The sequence below is a fragment of the Mus musculus genome, chromosome 17 (assembly GCF_000001635.26).
Source record: "Mus musculus strain C57BL/6J chromosome 17, GRCm38.p6 C57BL/6J".
Taxonomy (NCBI): Eukaryota; Metazoa; Chordata; class Mammalia; order Rodentia; family Muridae; genus Mus; species Mus musculus.
The window spans coordinates 37,127,096-37,148,355 of NC_000083.6; the positions used below are offsets into that span (position 1 = coordinate 37,127,096).

A 21,260-nucleotide genomic window follows, 5' to 3' on the forward strand; every position below is an offset into this window, starting at 1 on the left:
TGTGTGCATGTGTGTGTGCATGTGTGTGTGTGTGTGTGATCCTTTGTTCCTAGTTCTCTATTTGGTTAGCTAATGATTATTTGTAAAACAGCTGACTAGAATGTTACTCTTCTGCCTCTTCAAATTTTGAAGTCTGTGAATAAAACATAATTGGAAGATTCAAATTTTGTTTCTAATATGCCTTTTGAAAGTGAAAGGCTATAGGTACCATATTCCAGTTTCACAACTGCCAAACAAGTACCTATGTTTGTACATTGATTACATTTGCTCTTGGATACACCTAAATGGACTATTTTAATGCAGTGTTTACCTGTGGCTACAAGGAATACAATAAGCTCATTTGTTAGGCATGTCATAAACAGGTATATCAGGAGAAAAAGCATTCATGAAAAGAGGATTGCACAGCATAATGGCTTAGGACATGTTTATCCCAATCTTATGGTTCCATGTGCTGTGCTTTAGTCCAAAAAAAAAAAAAAAAAAAAAAAAAAAACTAACATTACATGTGCTTTTAATGAGATAAAGGCACTCATGGGGAAGGTCACCCTGTTAGTTATGACACCTATGCATACTGGGCTTCCTATGAGTTTACTGTGGTCATATACTCTTGACTATCTTTTGTGACAATTTAAGGATTAACAATTGTGTCCATGATCACTATATTATATGGAATGAAGTCTCACTATTATCCTCTCAGTCTTAAGAGAGAACCACAAGCCGGGTGGTGGTGCACACCTTTAATCCCAGCACTTGGGAGGCAGAGGCAGGCGGATTTCTGAGTTCGAGGCCAGCCTGGTCTTACAGAGTGAGTTCCTGGATAGCCAGAGCTACACAGAGAAACCCTGTCTCGAAAAAACAAAACAAAACAAAACAAAAACAAACAAACAAACAAACAAACAAAAAGAGAACCACAGCCCCCATCCTTCAACACCCAAAGGGAATAGCAAAGAGCTGGTGGAAAAACTATAAGAACCAAAGTCAAGAGGAGTGTTGTATATAGTGATGCTAGTTCACTGAATCCTTTCCATAGTAACTCCGTCTTGCAGCAAGACAAATTTTAGCTTCTCTTCATTCCATACTATAGAAAATCAGCCTCTATATCCATGCTTGGAGATTTTTCTATAAGTTTAATGAATTCTCCAGAAATATCAAGGGTAGATTACCCACAAACAACATAGTTTCTCAGTCTGGATTTTCATTAGGCTTATGTTTTAGTCTGTAATCAAGTTCTATCTCAAAACTAGCTGGTACTCTGAAATTAGATTTGCTTACATCTATAGCTTATGTACTGCAACTAATAGGACCTTGATGGACAGAGACTTGGAGATTTCTTTTGGTGTATGTGTAAGTGTGTTAGTCATTTATTATTCTTTGTGTGTGTGTGTGTGTGTGTGTGTGTGTGTGTGTGTGTATGTGTGTGTGTGTGTGAGAGAGAGAGAGAGAGAGAGAGAGAGAGAGAGAGAGAGTGTGTGTGTGTTTTGAGACAGGGTTTCTCTGTATAGCCCTGGCTGTCCTGGAACTCACTCTGTAGACCAGGCTAGCCTTGAACTCAGAAATCTGCTTGCCTCTGTCTCCCAAGTGCTGGGATTAAAGGCGTGTGCCACCATTGCCTGGCAGTCATTCATTATTCTTAATGTAACCTTTGTAATCACATTTATTTCATAAAGCCACAGTTGCCATATTATCCACAATATCCCCCATTCAGACCCATTGGCACATTGCTTATTTGGAACGAAACAGGTATTTATCATGTTTCCCTAGTGAATTTAAGAATAGTGTTTAGTGCTTCTCCAAATCTTGAGATGTTTCCAAAATAGTAAGGGAAAGGGAAAGACTGAGCAAGACTGACTTTCAAGCATTTGGCACTCTGTAACTGAAGAGAAGTCTTTGGGATGAAGGATTCTACTTCATCTGTGGTATTTGTAGTTGTTTAGCACCAGTCCTTGGTGTTCTGGAAGGTTTAAAGTAGGGTATGATGTGTGCATGTCATTTCCCCTTATGATTTCCTTGGTGCTTTGGTTCTTTTAAAAATGTATCGAGTAGGTAAACATATGATACTCAGTCCTTAGGCATTCCAAATAACAAGTGACACTGAACTGACTGCAGGGCTCACAGGTTCCTTTATTGAAAATCATTGTACTAAAATGCCATGTAGAAAAATATTCAGTTTCTATAAATGGCATTTTTAAAAATATATTTGTTTCCTGACTATTTTTCTTAAATTATGGCTTCACAGAGTTCTTTCATCTTTCTTAAATTATTTCTTTGCTAGTATCTTCAGCTATACATATGTACATCCTGGGTTTTACCTTCCCCTATCTCCTTTATTCATGCTTTTCAAGGCACTATGCTGCTCAAAGCAGTATCTCTTGAAATGTTTGTGTTTTGTACAATAATACCTTTCAGGTATCCATCATTCTTTATTATGTGAAACAGTGGTCCATCAATTTATGCCAACTGGACCCACTAAATTGGTACACTAATTAACATACTAGTTAATATTCATTTTTTAAAAAAGCAAAATCTCATTTAGTTTTACCAATGAAGATCTGGGAGTCAGATAATGGGGTGAAAGGCTGCTAGATCAGAGAGGCAGAGGAAGCATCCAGCCAACCTTCTTCCTCAGCTGAAGTATCAAAAGAAAAACCGTCTCCTCTTTCACACCATATTAAAAAAAAAAACACCCTCAAACTGAATAGCCCTCACTTATACTTTCTTTCTCTATCTCTATTCATTTTCCTGTTGTCTTCTTACTCATTCCCCCCCCCCCTTGTTTGCTCTCAATTTGTTGTTTACTCTGCCTCTTGACACATGGTTGACTTTATAATTTTGCTTATAATAAGCAGAAATCTTTTGGATTAATGATGTGTGTGTGCTTGGACTGAGCCACACCATATCTAGAAAGAGCTTATTCTTGTAAAACACACAATCTCAAGAGTTCACAGTGTGAATAAGTATTCTGCAATGCCATATCTTTTGGAGAAGTATTCAGTCTCATCGTAAGGAGTGCATTTTCCATGGGCTTGTCTTTGAAAGCATATTCTGCTCCCATGGATCCAAGGACTAAGGAAATAGTTGATTATTTTAAGAATATTAGTTTACTTTCATTTCATTGCCTACAGACATCACATTCTTGGCCTTTTCACCTGAGTGAGACTTGCATATTGTGATGGTTTGTATATGCTTGGCCCAGGGAGTGGCACTATTTGGAAGTGTGGCTTTGTTGGAGTAGGTGTGTCATTGTGGGTGTGGGCTTAAGACCCTTATCCTAGCTGCCTAGAAGTCAGTCTTTCACCTACAGTCTTCAGATGAAGATGTAGAACTCTCAGCTCCTCCAGTACCATGCCTGCCTGGATGCTGCCATGCTCCCATCTTGATGATACTGGAATGAACCTCTGAACCTGTAAACCAGCCCCAATTAAATCATGTCCTGTATAAGAGTTGCCTTGATCATGGTGTCTGTTCACAGCAGTAAAACCCTAACTAAGGCACATATTTTGCACACGATGGATGGCTGCTGAAACTGTTGATTGGATGTTATTAAGTTAGAAAAAACAGTTGTATGCAAGCTCCTGTCATTTCTGTTGGAGTTGTTGGAGCCCATAGGTATTTACTCTTGAAGCCCAAATAAAGAAACTTTATGCTCCAAAATCACTAATGCCAGGTTTATTAGAATATGGGTCCTTAAAAATCACAGTGCCCAATGATGTTTTAGCTAACTCCAGAGTGGAGAAATTTCTTTTCATCCTTTCAGCTTTAAGATATACTGTGACGACTTCCGGGACAGGAAAGCCGCACTTGCCTAGAGGCAACATGGATGCTGCTGGCGAAAGTGAAGAGCTGGTCTCTGGGGAAGCGTTGTCCATAGCCCATGCTCTCTCTCACTCTCCGGAGTCATATGGCAACGGCCCTGATATTGAAATGGCTTGAGCCATTCGAGCAATGCAGCATGCTGAAATCTATTATAAACTGATTCATCAGCTGACCCACAGTTTCTGAAACTCACCAAAGTAGATGACCAAATCTGAGTTCCATTCCGTGAGATTTTTGAGACACTCAGGGTAGATGTATTGGACCCAGAAGAACTCAAATCAGAATCAGCTAAAGAAAAGTGGAGACCATTCTGCTTAAAATTTGAAGGGATCGTAGAAGATTATAACTACGGGACTTTACTGCGACTGGATTGTTTCCAGGGCTACTCTGAAGAGAACACCATCTTTGCACCCAGGATTCAATTTTTTTGCCATTGAAATTGCTCGGAACCGGGAAGGCTATAACAAAGCAGTTTCCATCAGTATTCAGGACAAAGAAGGAGAGGAAGGAGCTGGCAATAAAGAAGAAGAAGCTGAGAAAGGAGCTGGTAGTGGAGGAGAAAAAGAGGAAGGAGCCAACAGAGAAGGAGAAAAGTAGGAAACTAACGAGGGAGGAGAAAAGGGAAGCCAAAATACCCGTGACTCAGCTGAACTCACATGTGTCTGCTGTACATAGAGCCCCCTTTGGTTCAGTGATGCCATTGTGCAAGTGGAGGACTCAAACGGACATCTTTCTAGCTAGCAAGAGAAGCTACTCTGGCCATAATAGCTTAAATACCATTAGTGGAGTCTCTTAGGTCATTATTGCTTGATACCCCGTTTCTTGGTTGTAACTATTGTTGAAGTAAGGCATTTTGTAAATAAATTCCTTTTGGTTTATTAAAAAAAAAAGATATACTGTGACAACTCATTATGTTAGCATGTTTGATCATACTCAGATGTATTATCTATGGCCATTTCTGGTGATCCTGTCTCTATGGATGTGACTGATCCCAGTGTACAGTTTTAACTGAGTAGTGGGCCATAGTTGGTGGTTGTGTTTTCTGTGGGCTTACAGACATGTCTGAAAGATGGTTAAGATTTTCAGTTAAAGTTAGTAGTATGGCTGAAGAAATATTTGCTTCTCACAGCTGGTGCTGCTTATATAAAAATTGTTTTGAGCTTAGATGTTGAGGAGAAGTCCTAACACCGGAGCAATTTCAAAACCTGTAAACATGGTGAGTTTGACGGATTTTGGGGGAGTGGGAATTCTTTTATTTTATTACACACACACACACACACACACACACACACACACACACACACACACACACACACACATATATGACGAGTACACTGTAGCTGTCTTCAGAGACACCAGAAGAAAGCATCAGATCCCATTACAGATGGTTGTGAGCCACAATGTGGTTGCTGGGAATTGAACTCAGGACCTCTGAAAGAGCAGTCAATGCTCTTAATCAATCACTGAGCCATCTCTGCAGCCCCACCCAAGAAAGAACTCTTAATTGTAATATTCAATTAGAGCTTGTTTGTGAGAGGATAAAAAAAATCTGTTGAATGTGTAGTGCTGGGATAATAGGGTGTATGTACTATCAGGACACCAGCTGAATTTCTCAAAAATAAAAAAGGGAAAAGAAAAAAGGAAAAAGAAAAAGAATAGAGAAGAGAAGAGAAGAAAGGAAAGGAAAAGAAAAGAAAAGATATTTTCCATATATAGAAGAATTTGTTGCAATGTCCCCATATGTGTAGTTTGGATTTGACTTTGGTTTTGGTTTATTAAGGAAGTTTTACACACTATTATTTCCAAAGAGGAGCCAACAGCCTCTTTGGGTGTGGTCAGTTGTTGCCTGCTTTAATTTTGTTTTGTTTTGTTTTGTTTTTTGTTGTTGTTTTTTGGTTTTTCGAGACAGGGTTTCTCTGTATAGCCCTGGCTGTCCTGGAACTCACTTTGTAGACCAGGCTGGCCTCAAACTCAGAAATCCACCTAGGAGTGGGAATTCTAATCCCTCAAAATTTCCATCCTAAGCTAAATAGCCATCTTAATGATATCAATGACATTTTACTCACTCTTTTGTGGGATGCATGGTTCTATAATGAGTCACATGTAGAATTCATAGGAAAATTTCTAGGAGTCAGCTCTTTTCTTCTACCATGTGTGTCCTGAAAATTAAATTAAGGTTACTATTCTCTTCAGCAATCACCTGTACCTGCTGGCCCATCTCACCAGCCTATAAACATATATCTTATTAAAATTTTAGGAACATGATATAATTTGATAAAAATACTAAATAAAGGTGAATGTTTTTCATTCTTTGTAAGTCTCAAATAAGTATAGTTGATTTTTAAGGTTTTCAGTCTGCATGTATGTGGGGCAGGGAGCATGGGGGAAAGAGGGAGAAGGAGAAAACCCGCCTCCCACCAGAGTTTCGGTGCTCTGGTCGGGCAGACTTGGAAGGGCTGCCACACAGTTTCCATGCGGCCCCGGGGTGGGTGTCTGGCTGTGGGAAGCTACAGACCCAGCCCTCAGGGGTGGACAGGGGCAGTCCTAGATAACAGGCTCTCTGTCTCCAGCATCCCATGCTGGATACCATAGAGGAGCTGAGAACAAATGGGGGCCCCAGGGGTGGCTCGGTCAGCCCTGGGGCCGAAGGGAGGAAAGGGCAGGGGGAGAGGGGCGACTGGATGGTTCTCACATAGGCGAGAGTTCTTGGTCCTGTCTGTGGTTTGAACACAGGAAGACCTTCTGGTGGGAGATTAGACGTGGCTCGTTAAGGAAAAGCCTATCCCATTGTCCAAGCATGGCAGGTCTTGATGAGCAGAGAAAGTCTATGGTTTTAGAGCTTTAGTGTAGAAAGGCAGAGAGAAAGAGAGAAGGTAGAAAGAGAGAGAGGCCGGCCATGACCAGGTGGAGAGGGGGGAAAGGGAGAGAGAGAAGGAGGGCTAGAGATGAGAGTAAGAAAAGTGAGAGCTTTGAGAGAGAGTGAGGAGGGGCCGAACAGGTCCTTTTATAGTGGTCTGGGCTATCAGGTAACTGTGGGGAGGAGTATACCTGGCTCTAGTCTGGTAACTGTGGGGATGGAGACTAGCCAGAATGCCAGAAGCTTGGGACATTGTGACTTATAGTCACAGAATTATGGAGTTGGGGGCTCTGTGGTGTCAGGCAGCTGACTCTGGGAACATGGCTAGCTTTTCTGTCCCATGGAGTTTTCTACTGGGTTGCTGGAGCAAGCCTCATTCAGCCAAAATAGACTACCTATCACGGCCCGACACATGCACTTTATGGGAAAATGCCATGCTACACATAAATCTGTCCCTTCGAGCATTAGATACATACTATTTTTTGATGCCTGATTCAAGTAATAAACTACTTCTGTCTTTCATTTGCTAAAAGTGAGATGTTTCCTTCCATAGAACAAATATAAAAGAAATACAATTGCATTCTCTTACTACGTTTATTTTAATCATATTTACAAACTATATTTTTCAAGGCTTTTTTTTTGTTGTTGTTGAAAAAACTGTTCTTGAGATTTAGTAAAAATTACTTTCACTGTAAGACTCATTGTTTTTAGAAAGAGCCTTACTTTTGTCTTTGAATCAAGCCCTGAATATCAATACTAATCTTATACTTCAAGAATGTCCTTGATTCTGGAGCAGATCTCCTAGGAAATCTTTCACAGTGTTGATGTAGTTGTGAGCCAGTGTCATGAGGAAAGCACTGATATGGAAAACAAACAGTCAAGGGAGTTGAAAAAGAAGACGTTTCAACTTTAAGTATTTTATGGAATTCCTGGGTTTGTACTCAGCATTTCCCCCAAGGACTCACTCAGGAAGGGCATAATTAATTTGGGTGGTACATATCCATCAGAGTCATGAAAGGTCAGATGACTATGAGAGCTAAGAGGAAGAACATCAATTTGCATTTTGTGTCCCAATTGAACCTCAGGACATCTCTGGCTGTCCTGGAATTCACTTTGTAGAGCAGGCTGGCTCAAAGACCAACCTGCCTTAGCTTTCTAAGTATTGGGAATAAAATTGTGGGCCATTACCACCTGTCCCAGAAGAATCATTTATTTTTGTGTACTCTGAAAATATTGGTATACTGAATAATACATCTTCTCTATTTGTTGCCCCTGTTGACAAGAGTTTGGATCATGTGTGTGGTAAGTTAACTAAAAAACTTACTGTTTAATTCATAGTGGGGAATATAGTTTAAGGAAGTATTTTATGGAGATGTATTTTTAAAGGGCATATCACATTCCCCAAGTCTTCCTTCAACCTCTCTCATGTGTTCTAGACCACAGACTTTCCTCCTGTGAAGTTTGATTCACTTAATTTCCAAACATTAAGAATAACCCTTACAGGTGCTTGGCATCAAACACTTTTACTTAGCAGTAGAGGAGAGATTCTACAAATCTTTTCTTGTATCTTTGACTATAAAGCCAAAACTAAATGGTAAAAGATGGCAAATTCTTCTAGTTGTTGATGATAGAATGTGGCCCCAGCCTTCAAATACATCTTTACCAACTTTCTGTTCTTAAAAGTTTCCTTCACAGTTTAAGTTTGGCTTTACTAGAAATTGTGTTAGAATTGTTTATTCTGCTTATCGTTAGACAAAACCCCAAACAAACAAAAACAAAACAAAACAACAACAACAAGAACAAAGTCTTCTATCTCATTAAGAACTAGACTTAGGGGGCTGGAGAGATGACTCAGAGGTTAAGAGCACTGACTGCTCATCCAGAGGTCCTGAGTTCAATTCCCAGCAACCACATGGTGGCTCACAACCATCTGTAATGGGATCTGATGCCCTCTTCTGGTGTGTCTGAAGACAGCTACAGTGTAATCATATACATAAAATAGATAAATAAATCTTAAAAAAAGGAACTAGACTTAGCTTTATTATATTTCCTATTGATCCCTTTTCCCTCAAACTGTACATTTTGTATTTTTTTTTCAGCTTGCTCCTTTTCATTATAGGTCTGTGTAAGCGTCACACTAATAACCTGCGTGAAAGAATCAATACTTTGCTGCTCTGAGCACTTCTCTTCCAAAGTCATTAATCCAAAAGTCTTCAATTTAGTCTTAGGCAAAATTTTCAGACAAGAACAAAAGATAGCCAAACTCTTTTACAAAGTATCTAAAGAACGCATTGTAGGCCACTTATTTATATACTTCTCTGAAACCTCTTGAGCCAGGCTATGGCTCATAATGTACATTCCTTTCAGCACCACTATCTTCCCTGATCGAACTAGTGTGACCCACTAAACCCCAATTAAAACATTCAACTGCTTTCCTAACCCAAACTCTCTAATTGCTCAATTCACCAACAATAAACATGGTTGGTCTGTCACTGAAATCCCCCAATCGTCATATGAACTTCTCTCTTAGTCAGTGTTCTATTGCTGAGAGGAGACAGCATGACAATAGCAGTTCTTCTAAAAGAAGTCTTTTTATTGTGGCATGCTTAAAGTTTCAGAGGTTTAATCCATTATTAGTACAGAAGCACATAGGCAAACATGGTCCTGGCGAGGTAGCTGACCATTTGAAACCCCTAACCTACTTCCCACTGGAAGTAGGAAACTTCTTCCTACAATGCTACACTTAATCCAGAAAAACTACTTCTAATCCCTATCCAATAGATTCATTCTCTAATGACCAAGTATTCCAATTTTTGAGCCCGTGGAGGCCATTCCTCTTAAAACCACGACATATACTTTTCATGACAACTATTAATTTAATCATATTGTCATGACTAGCTTTCTTCAGATCCTTAATATTTACCATGTGGTATACTTTTCTAAAACCAGAAATTTCTTTTTACTTCCTGTTGCCCTACCTCCTCCCCAAAATCATTGTTCTTCCCCATAGAACTCTCAAACTAGTTCTCACGCAGTATCATGGCTTTGTGTCATGTCATCGTGGAAAAACAGTGCAACAGTTGTTTGAAATGAGTTTACTCTGTGGTGTAAAGTAAAATATTAAAAACAGTACTTCAGGGAATCTATTATTTTTCCATGTGTGAGTACTTATTTGGGCCACATCAAAAATGACATGGTCTAATAAATTATGATGTGGAAATTAACCTTATAGTTTTAGCCTTTTTTAATGGTGATCCAGTGTTTTCTTACCTATCTTACAATACAGAACATATTATACTTTCCTGAGGCTGTTATAGAACAAGAGTCATTGCCCTTTTTAAAATCAGTATTTCTAAAACACTACCTATTTTACTTCTGATGAACAATGGATATTGCACAAGCTTATGTGTTTTCATAAGAGACTCAGTAATTAATATATTGACTCCTTATTTCATATGATATACAGCTACCACTAATTAAGTAAATATGTAACTAGCAAATTAATAACATTAAATTCATACTCCAACAAACTGCTTTTTCTTGGTTTCCAGTAAAATCAGAAGAAGAATTGTCATCCAAGAATATCAATGCAGTATTTGGAAAATAACTAACAGTTTTAGAAAAAAATATTCTAAACGCTTCACTGGGTTAGTTGTATTAAGTTGAATTAATTCAACTTAAACAACTGGAGTATTAGCATTAAAACAAAATGTTCAAGGAGCTTACTAGAAATGTTTCCACTAGTTCTATGTACTATTGTGTATATATTACTCATATATTTCTCAGTATATCTGTAAGATATAGGACTACTGGATCAAAAAGTACATGTGTAATTCTGATTTTAGTACTAAAATTTCTCTGAATTGCTATCATTTTATATTTACAACAGAAGTATATAAATTAACATTTGTTGCCAACAAAAAAAAAAAACAAATTAGTCAAAAACGTTTCTGAACTACAAATAGTTTTAGCAGAGATTCTGATTTCATAGAACTTGGATGAACCTCAAAACACGTTAATTGGTCAATAAGTTTAGGCATTTCATTATTGCCGTACCATTAGTTTTCCATATATTTCAGCACTGAAGTATAACGCAAATGTTTATTCCTTGAAGCAAGTTAAAAATTATGTGGAAGCTGTATAGTCACCAAAGGATAGTACTTTAAAGTAAATAAATTTCATCAAGAGATTTTTATGCTAGCTTTATAATGATTATAACAAAAATTCATTAATGTGTTTTGAAAAAAATTGAAGTTAATCTCCATCATGGTCAAACTATAAATGTTGTAACACTTATTATTATTCTAACTGATGTTATGGTTCTTTTGCTTCAAGTTTAGGCTGCATCTTCATCCAAGGTATTTAAATCCAGAGAAGCATGTCTATTTTACCATGTTGGTACATAAACAGAACTGGAGAGAGGCTGCTATGTATGGCCTGATACATTATATCAATGGCAAATGTAAATTCAAGGGCAACCTGTGATTCTGTAATCCTTTCCTAGTCATTCACATCTTTTTATGCCAGACTACACAGTGATCTAGTATTCAGATGGAAAATGCCTTTGGAAATACTGTTTATGGAAGTATCTTTACAAATAGCAGAATTCTTGTGACCTCTAAACTTCCAGATAAAGCGTGATATTCTCAGTAAACTCTCTGTTCTCTCTAAATGTACCACAATTTAAAAATAAAATTTCTTTCACTCCATCAAAAGAACTCAGAATCTGTGCAAATCAGCCTGCAGGACCATATTTTAGCTTTTACTGCACTGAACATACATACCAGTACTCCAAACAGCACTGAAGAGGGATCTTATTTGTCTCATTTAGGACAGTCACTGAGGGAACCTTTCTGAAGCCAGTGTTTTGAGAGTTTGGTAAAAACTCAGAATTCACTGGATATCTTGATTACAAGATTGTCTCTTAGACCACCAAAGACTGGTGTACTGTGTGAGAACAGTAGCAGATTCAGAGGCTTATTTCATCCCTGTAACATCTAACTCACTACAGGTAACTCATAAGTTTCATAATGGAACTCATAAGTTAAATCAATGAAATAGTAGTGATTGTTTCATGCATGTTGAAACAGCCATGCATTTATTAATATGCCTGATATCTAGGATAAATTTTAAGACAATAAAATGATCTTCCAGGTAAGCAGATAGAAAATTGAATCATTAGAAGGACACAAGAAGGTACGTACTATGGAATGGTTAGGGTTTTCCAATAGATTTTTTTAAACAAGAAAAAAAAAATCCCCCCCAATGCATATAGCTAAAAGAGTATTTCTTATTTAGGGTTTTACTACTGTGAACAGACAACATGACCAAGGCAACTCTTATAAAGGACAACATTTAATTGGGGCTGGCTTACAGGTTCAGAGGTTCAGTCCAGTATCATCACTGCAGGAGCTTAGCTATTTACAGGCAGGAATGATATGGGAGGAGCCGAGGGTTCTATATCTTGTTCCAAAGGCAACCATGAGAACACTGGTTCTCAGGAGGTTAGGAGGAGGACCTCAAAGCCCATCTCCACAGTGACATATTTCCTCCAACAAGGCCTTCTAATAGTGCCATTCCATAGTCCAAACATGCAAACCACCACTGGGTATTTTTGATTTGCTATTGTACATCATTTATTGTACAAAAGTAAACGTTATAGATAAATGACACACAGTCATCAGGATAAGTCATTAGAGGAAATAAAAATTACATATGATCTCGTCTGGTCTCAATACTAGAAAATACAGAAACATTTTTTTTTATTAAAGTAGCCACCTTCCTAAATACTTGAAGACACAATAAAAGGATTCATTACCTATGTCTTTTGTAAAGATATCATGTAAACCTATAAAAGAAAAAAAATAAATTAAGAAGGTTCCACAACCTTTGAACCATAATGCTTTCTCATTTTTTTCTAATTTTAAAAAGAACTAGATCGTATAAACTCAGAAGAAGTAAAACAATCATGGGCCTTCATCGCTCAATGATAAAATTCATTATAATCTTAAGGTAGAGGCCTGCCATGCCAACTTTCAGGAGGATGGAGTAGGAGAATGAAGAGTTCAATGCCCTTATGAGCTCAATTCTGAGACTCTGTCACAAAAATAGATAATAAATAGATGGTAGTAGACAGACAGACAGACAGATAGATAGATAGATAGATAGATAGATAGATAGATGGATGGATGGATTTTAGACAGATAGATGATATATAGATCATAGATGGACTGATGATAGATAAATACATTGATAGGCATCTAGGTAAGTAAATAGATAGATAGATAGATAGATAGATAGATAGATAGATAGATAGACAGACTGATAGATAAGCAGATAGATAGGCCTTCCTCTTTCACCCAAAATACTTGAGTATGAAGTCTGGAGCAGAGCCAATTTAGCCTGGATTTTACATATTTCAGAATGAGACAGTGGGCATTACTTTTCTTCTAACATTTTCAAGTAGCCCAGCTTCTCTCGCAAGGAAATGATGAACACAAATTCACACAGCATTGACCTAGTCCAGGTCACTGAACTAGATGCTAAGCCAAAGCACATACAGGAAGGAACAGAAAACAAAAGATTGTTCATAACACATATTCTGAAAGCTAACATTAGCCAAGGCTTTAAACTTTCATGAAGAACAAAGCAGCACAATAGAAGCCTCACATTTCTTCATTATTCCAATATTCACAACTCCCACAGATTTCTTCAGAGTCCTTGAGTTGCTCAGTAGATTCTATCTCTTTAGTAGTCTCTGTGTGTTCCTCACCAGTCAAATTGGTGCTTTCATCGACTGATCTCTCTTTGTAGGCATCTGAAATGAGTAAGGACAGTCACAGATGAAATATCAACTCTTCTTTACAATGATAATGGTGCTATTAAAACTTGAACATCTGTTCTTATTTGAATTAATCAATCCTATCTCAGGTTTAGGCCCTGTAAGTTGGCCCAAATATCCTCATATGATTGACATTCATGAGTTCTCATGCATATAAACATTATAAAAATTGTGGTTGTTATTATCATTTACATGTTATCATATCATTTACATGAAGAAAATCATTTAAAGTAAACATGCAGATGTAATCAGGTACTAATAAGTGAAATGAAAGTATAGGTATTTAGGCATCCCTAAATTCATGACCCATAGGAGAAGGTGTTTATATTGTACCACAAAATTTAAACTCAAGTAAGAATCATTACTTACAGCAAGAGATCAGGATATCGGTGACATAAATAAATACAGAGAATACCAGGAGCTTCATGGTGATGAGTGGAAGAGCACAGGAAGCCCAAATAATCAAGCTCTACAACTAGGACTAGGAAGGCTCTTGCAATGTATATTATATATACTTAGTATATATAGAGTGCACCAGACAGAAACTGCCACAACCTGGTAAGTGAGTAACAGGAAAAGTTGAGAAGCAGAGCAAAAGAGAACCATCCAGAGAGCCAGAAGGTATTTAGAAAGGCCAAGGATGCAAACATTTGACAGATTCTTGATTCTAACAGCCCAGGCTGTCAAATCAAACTATTTTTGTATAAAAATTTTGGCTTTCTCTTGTCTGAGACAAAGTACTGCCATGATTATAAAGTTGGAAATGTTCAGCACAATGTTCTTCTCCCTTTGAAAGCATCAGAAGTTTTAATATATGCTGATAGAATGCAACTATAAAGCAGATACAATAATAGATGCAAGGAATATAGAGGGACCAGAATTCAATGGTAAGAGCACTGAGCGCTTTTCCAGAGTATTGTCTTCAATTCTAAAAACTCATTTGTCATCTCACAACTGTCTGTAACTCTAGTTCCAGGAGATTTTACAACCCCTGCTGGCCTCCATTAAAGAGTACGAGGCACACAAGTAGTACACCAAGGTACTTTCAGACAAAACACTCACGTGCACTAAATAAAAATAATTAAAGACATATTGTAGGAAACAAGGTCCACAAATACACCAAGCCTTACATGGAAAAATAAAGAATGAAATAAGAATGGAAAAAGAGCAATATAGTATAAATGAGAGAAAACTTTCCCATGTGATATATATGTAGGACATGAAATCAGCAAAGGCATTAGGAGAGGAGAGGAATAAAAATAAAGTTGGAAAAAGATGGAGCATAAAAGAGGGTAATGGAATGTGTGGGGCATGAAGAGGAGAGAAATGGGTACTGTGTGGGAGAAAGAAGGGAACCAGCCACAGGAAGAGAGAGAACAGTGAGGGAGGTGATAAATAAAAGTGATGTATAGGTTAGGAGTAAAATGGCAAATTAGAAGGAGCCTCAACGTAATCAACAGAAGAAAATAGCCAAAATATTAAGCAATATGCTATATTCCTATAGCAGGTAATCATTGAGGGTGAGGAGAGCAAGCAGGTGTGAAAGATTCCAAGCTACAGAACAAACCTTGTTTCAAGTCAGTGAGAAGTGTAAGACAGGTTCTTATGGTTCTAGTACTCAATGATACAAGACCCTGAACACAGATTTCCCCAGAAATTACCATGTGCAGGGAGAAGTACTTTTGTTGATTTAGGGTGGTGTACAGTGTGATGTCTAATCTTGAAATTCCCTGGGGGCTCCATGAGACAGTATCCAGAGACTGAGCAGCAATGTAGAAGTTTGAACGCTCTGTGTACCTCAGAATAGTCATCCCAGGACCATTTCAATGGCACATGCAAAGAATGTTGTTTCTGAAGACTAAAAAAGCAGAGGCTGACTGCTCATACTCTGATATGAAGTAGATTTCCAGAAAAATGATAAATAGTATGAATGCAGTCACATCTGTTCTTTTTACTTAGATTCCAAGAGAGGAAAATGTGGCCATTTACCACAGGTGGAAAATAATAAGTTAAAATATTTTCTCCAAAGTAATATTTTATGCTGAGGACTGAGGAAAAATTAAGGGATGGATGACACCTTTTTATACTGAGCAGAAACTAAACACTAGTCACAATTTTGTTAGACCTCTTTGAGATACTATAAAATTGCAAAACTCTTGTTTCGTCAATTTGATTTACAGCTAAGAAGTTGACCTTCATTCTTCATGAGCACAGTTTATATTTAAAATGCTACAAGGAAGGTCTGAGTAAAATCCTAACTTATGGACAAAGGGGGACAGCTACATATATAAATTCATTTAGCTAGGATAGAATCTACAAAGTCCCCGATCTCTTAGTAGAAGTACTGCCTAAAGATAAGATTGTCATGCAGGTTATATTTAATCCACTTTATTATTTTTCTTTATATTAATTCTTTGAGAGTTTCATGCACTTTTAAAAAATATTTTTTAGTTAGGTATTTTCCTCATTTACATTTCCAATGCTATTCCAAAAGTCTCCCATACCCTACCCCCCCCCCCACTCCCCTACCCACCCACTCCCACTTTTTGGCCCTGGCGTTCCCCTGTACTGGGGCATATAAAGTTTGTAAGTCCAATGGACACTTTTAAAGTCATATTTATTCCTATCCCAAATTTTACTTGATCCATCTTCCTCTCCTTTTTTCACTCAAAAAAAGGGTACAATGCCCTTTTACTTCTGGAAAACCAATTCATGACACCAAAGTACTGCTGACTCAGTTCACCCATCACAGCAAACCCTGGATACCCCAATACACCTGAAAACTGAGATTCAGATTTAAAATCCCATCTCATGAAGATGATAGAGGACTTTAAGAAAAACACAAATAACTCCCTTAAATACAGGAGAACACAGGTAAAAAAGTAGAAGCCCTTAAAAAAGAAACACCTAAGTGTCTTAATGAAATACAGGAAAATACAATCAAGCAGGTGAAGGAATTGAACAAAACCATCCAGGATCTAAAAATAGAAATAGAGATATTAAAGAAAACCATAGGAAAGAGAGCAGGAGTTACAGATGTAAGCATCACCAACAGAACACAAGTGATAGAAGAGAGAATCTCGAGCATAGTAGATACATTGACACAACAGTCAAAGAAAATGCAAAATGCAAAAAGCTCCTAGCCCAAAACATCCAGGAAATCCAGGACACAATGAAAAGAGAAAACCTAAGAATAATAGGTATAGAAGAGAGGAAAGATTTCTAGCCCAAAGGGCCAGTAGATATCGCCAATGAAATTGTAGAAGAAAACTTCCCTAACCTAAAGAAAGAGCTGCCCACTAACATACATGAACACAAAACAGATTGGACCAGAAAAGAAATTTCTCCCATCACATAATAATTAAAACACTAAATGCACAGAACAAAGAAACAACATTAAAAGCAGTAAGGGCAAAAGGTCAAGTAACATATGAAGAAAGACCTATCAGAATTACACTGGACTTCTCATCAGAGACTCTAAAGGCCAGAAGGTCTTGGACAAATGTCATACAGACCCTAAGAGAACAAAAATGCCAGCCAAGCAAAACTCTTAATTACCAGAGATAGAGAAACCAAGATATTCTGTGACAAAACCAAATATAAACACCATCTTTCCACTAATTCAGCATTATACAGAAGATAATGAAGGGAAACTCCAAGGAGGGAAACTACACCCAAGAAAAAGCAAGAAATTAATCTTCTCATAACAAACTCAAAAGAAGAGAAACACATAGATATAATTCCACTTCCAACAACAAAAATAAGAGGAAACAACAATCATTTGTCCTTACTATCTCTCAATATCAATGTACTCAATTCCCTAACAAGAAGAGATAGGCTAAGAGACTGTGCACATAAATGGGACCCAGCATTTTGCTGCATACAGGAAACCCATCCCAGCAACAGAGACAAACACTACCTCAAAGTAAAATGCTGGAAAAAACATTTCCAAGCAAATGATTCCAAGAAACAAGCTGGCATAGCAATTCTAATATGCAATAAAATAGACTTTCAACCAAAAGTTATTTTAAAAGGTGGGGAAGGACACTACATACTCAAAGGAAAAATCCACCAAGATGAACTCTCAATTCTGAACATCTATGCCCCAAGTGCAAGGGTACCCACATTTGTAAACAAAATGCACTAAAGCTCAAAGGAAACATTGAACCTCACACAATAATAGAGACTTCAATACACCTCTCCCAACAATGGACAGATCATGGAAACAGAAATTAAAAAGAGACACAGTGAAACTAACATTTGGTTATGAACCAAATGGATTTAACAGATATGTACAGAATATTTCACCCTAAAACAAAAGAGTATACCTTCTTATTAGCACCTCATGGTACTTTCTCCAAAACTGACCATATAATCAGATGCAAAACAAGCCTCAACAAATACAAGAACATTGGATTAATCACATGTATTCTATCAGACCACCATGAATTAAGACTGGCCTTCAATAACAACAAAAACACAAAAAGCCCACATACTCATGGAAGCTGAACAACTCTCTCTACCCAACAAGATCTTAGTCAGGAAAGAAATCAAATTAAAGACTTTTTAGGATTTAATGAAAATTAAGGCACAACACACTGAAACTTATGGGATACAATGAAGGCAGTGCTAAGAGGAAAACTCAGCTCTGAGTGCCTCCATAGAGAAATTGGAGAGAGCATACACTAGCAGCTTAACAGCACATCTGAAAGCCCTAGAACAAAAAGAAGCAAATACACCCAAGAGGAGTAGACAGCATATGAAATAATCAAATTCAGATCTGAAATCAACCAAATAGAAACAAAGAGAACTATACAAAGAACCAACAAAACTAGGAGTTGGTTCTTTGTGAAATTCAACAAGATACCATTAGCCAAACTAATTAGAGGGCACAGGGACATTATCCAAATTAAGCAAATTGGAAATGTGTAGTCTCCCCTCCCCCAGCCTGAAACCGGTTTGCTCAGGGGTGGAGCTTCCCGCTCAATCGTTCTGCCATGGCCACTGCTGGAGCCTGCCGCTTTGCTGTTTGGAGCCATACACGTGGTCATGCTGCTACTGGACTCCGAGATTATTTGGCGGGAATCGGGCCCCCTTCCCCTGCTTCATAACTGTGTGCGGAACAGTAAAATTGAGCTTTGATCAGAATTTGCCTGTCTTAGCTGCATTTCTTTCTCTCATCGCCTAGCCCCTCTTCTCTTCCAGGTTTCCAAAATGCCTTTCCAGGCTAGAACCCAGGCTGTGATCTGCTGGCCGGACACAACAGAAATGAAAAGGGAGATATAACAACAGAAATGAAGGAAGTTCAAAAAATCATCAGATTCAACTACAAAAGCCTATACTCAACAAACCTTGAAAATCTCGATGAAATGGAGGATTTTCTAGAAAGATACCAGATTTAAAGAAAAAAAAAAACAAAAACACAGCATCAGATAAACCATCTACACAACAACAACAACAACAACAACAACAACAACAACAACAACAACAACAACAAAAAGTCTAGGGCCAGATGGTTTCAGTGCAAAATTCTATCACATCTTCAAAGAAGACCTAATACCAATACTTCTCACATTATTTCACAAAATAGAAATAGAAGGAACACAGGAGTACTACCCAATTTGTTCTATGAAGCCACAGTTACACACAAAGACCCAATAAAGAAAGAGAATTTCAGACCACTTTCCCTTATGAAAATTGATGCAAAAATATTCAATAAAATTCTTGCAAACTGAATCCAAGAACACATCAAAATGATCACTCACCATGATCAAGTAGGGTTCATCCCAGGGATGCAGGGATAGTTCAATATACGGAAATCCATCAGTGTAATCCACTATATAAACAAACTCAAAGGAAAAAAAATGTGATCATCTCATTAGATGCTGAAAAAGCCTTTGAGAAAGCACAACACCACTTTATGTTAAAAGTATTGGAGAGATCAGGAATTTAAGGTCCATACCTAAGCATAACAAAAGCAATGTACAGCAAACCAATTAGCCAACATCAAACTTAATGGAGAGAAACTTGAAGCAATCCCACTAAAATCAGGAACTAGACAAGGCTGCCCACTCTCCCCCTATCTATTTGATATAGTACATGAAGTTCCAGCCAAAGCAATTAGGTAACAAAAGGAGATCAAAGGGATACAAATTGGAAAAGAAAAAGTTCCAGATGATATGATAGTTTGTATAAGCGACACCAAAAATTCCACCAGAGAACTACACCTGATAAACCACTTCAGCAAAGTGGCTGGATATAAATTTAACTCAAATCAGCAGCCTTCCTCTACTCAAAGGATAAATGGGTTGAGAAAGAAAATAGGGAAACAACACCCTTCACAATAGTCACAAATAATATAAAATATCTTTGTGTGACACTAACCAAGCAAGTTAAAGATCTGTATGACAGGAACTTCAAGTCTCTTAAGAAAAAAAAAATTAGAAGAAGACCTCAGAAGATGGGACGATTTCTTATACTCATGGATTGGCAGGATTAACATAGTAAAAATGGCCATTTCACCAAAAGTAATCTACAGATTCAGTGCAATCCCCATCAAAATTCAAACTCAATTCTTCGCAGAAATAGAAAGAGCAATTCTCAAATTCATCTGGAATAACAACAAATCCAGGACAGTGAAAACCATTCTCAACAATAAATGAACTTCTGGGGGAATCACCAATTCTTGACCGAAAGCTGTACTACAGAGCAATAGTGATTAAAACCACATAGTATTGGTACAGAGACAGACAGGTTGATCAGTGGAATAGAATTGAAGACCCAGAAATAAATCCACACACTTGTGGTCACTTGATCTTTGACAAAGAAGCTAAAACCATGTAGTGGACAGTATTTTCAACAAATGGTGCTGGTTCAACTGGCAGTCCACATGTAGAAGAATGAAATTGATCCATTCTTACCTTCTTGTAGAAAACTCAAGTCCAAGTGGATCAAGGACCTCCACATAAAACCAGATACACTGAATCTAATAGAAGAGAAAGTGGGCAAGACCTTGACACACATTAGTACAGGGGAAAATTTCCTGAACAGAACACCAATGGCTCATGCCCTAAGATCAAGAATTGACAAATGGGACCTCATAAAATTGTAAAGCTTCTGTAAGACAAAAGACAAAGGACTGTCAATAGGACAAAATGGCAACCCACAGATTGGGAAAAGATCTTTACCAACCTTATGTCCGATAGAAGATTACTATCCCAAATATACAAAAACTGAAGAAGTTAGACTCTAGAGAACCAAATAACCCTATTAAAAATGGGGTACAGAGATAAACAAAGAATTCTCAACTGAGGAATACTGAATGGCTGAGAAGCACCTAAAGAAATGGTCAACTTCCTTAGTCATCAGGGAAATGCATATCAAAATGACCTTGAGATTCCACATCACGCCAATCAGAATGGCTAAGATAAAAAACACAGGTGACAGCACATGCTGGCGAGGATGTGGAGATAGAACACTCCTCCAAGCTGGTAAAACCACTTTGGAAATCTATCTGGCAATTCCTCAGAAAATTGGAAATAACTCTACCAGAAGACCCAGCTAAGTCACTACTGGGCATATACCCAAAAGATGCTCTAACTTATAGTAGGGACATATGCTCTACTGAGTATAGCAGCCTTATTTATAGGAGCCAGGAACTGGAAAGAACCCAGATTTCACTCAACAGATTAATGGATACAGAAAATGTGGTATGTTTACACAATGGAGTACTAGTCAGCTATTAAAACC

At 37.7% G+C, this 21,260-nt stretch overlaps 1 protein-coding gene and 1 pseudogene across 1 annotated transcript in view; one reads left to right on the forward strand and one right to left on the reverse strand.

The window, feature by feature from the left end:
- Olfr91 (olfactory receptor 91) overlaps positions 1-5,896 on the reverse strand; it is a 40,147-nt gene extending 34,251 nt beyond the window's left edge. Inside the window, exon 1 of the mRNA XM_017317477.2 lies at positions 5,880-5,896. The gene's annotated coding sequence lies outside the window, so the exon portion shown is untranslated. The remainder of the gene's footprint in view (positions 1-5,879) is intronic.
- Gm19807 lies at positions 3,814-4,464 on the forward strand (annotated as a pseudogene).
- Positions 5,897-21,260: the final 15,364 nt, after the last annotated feature.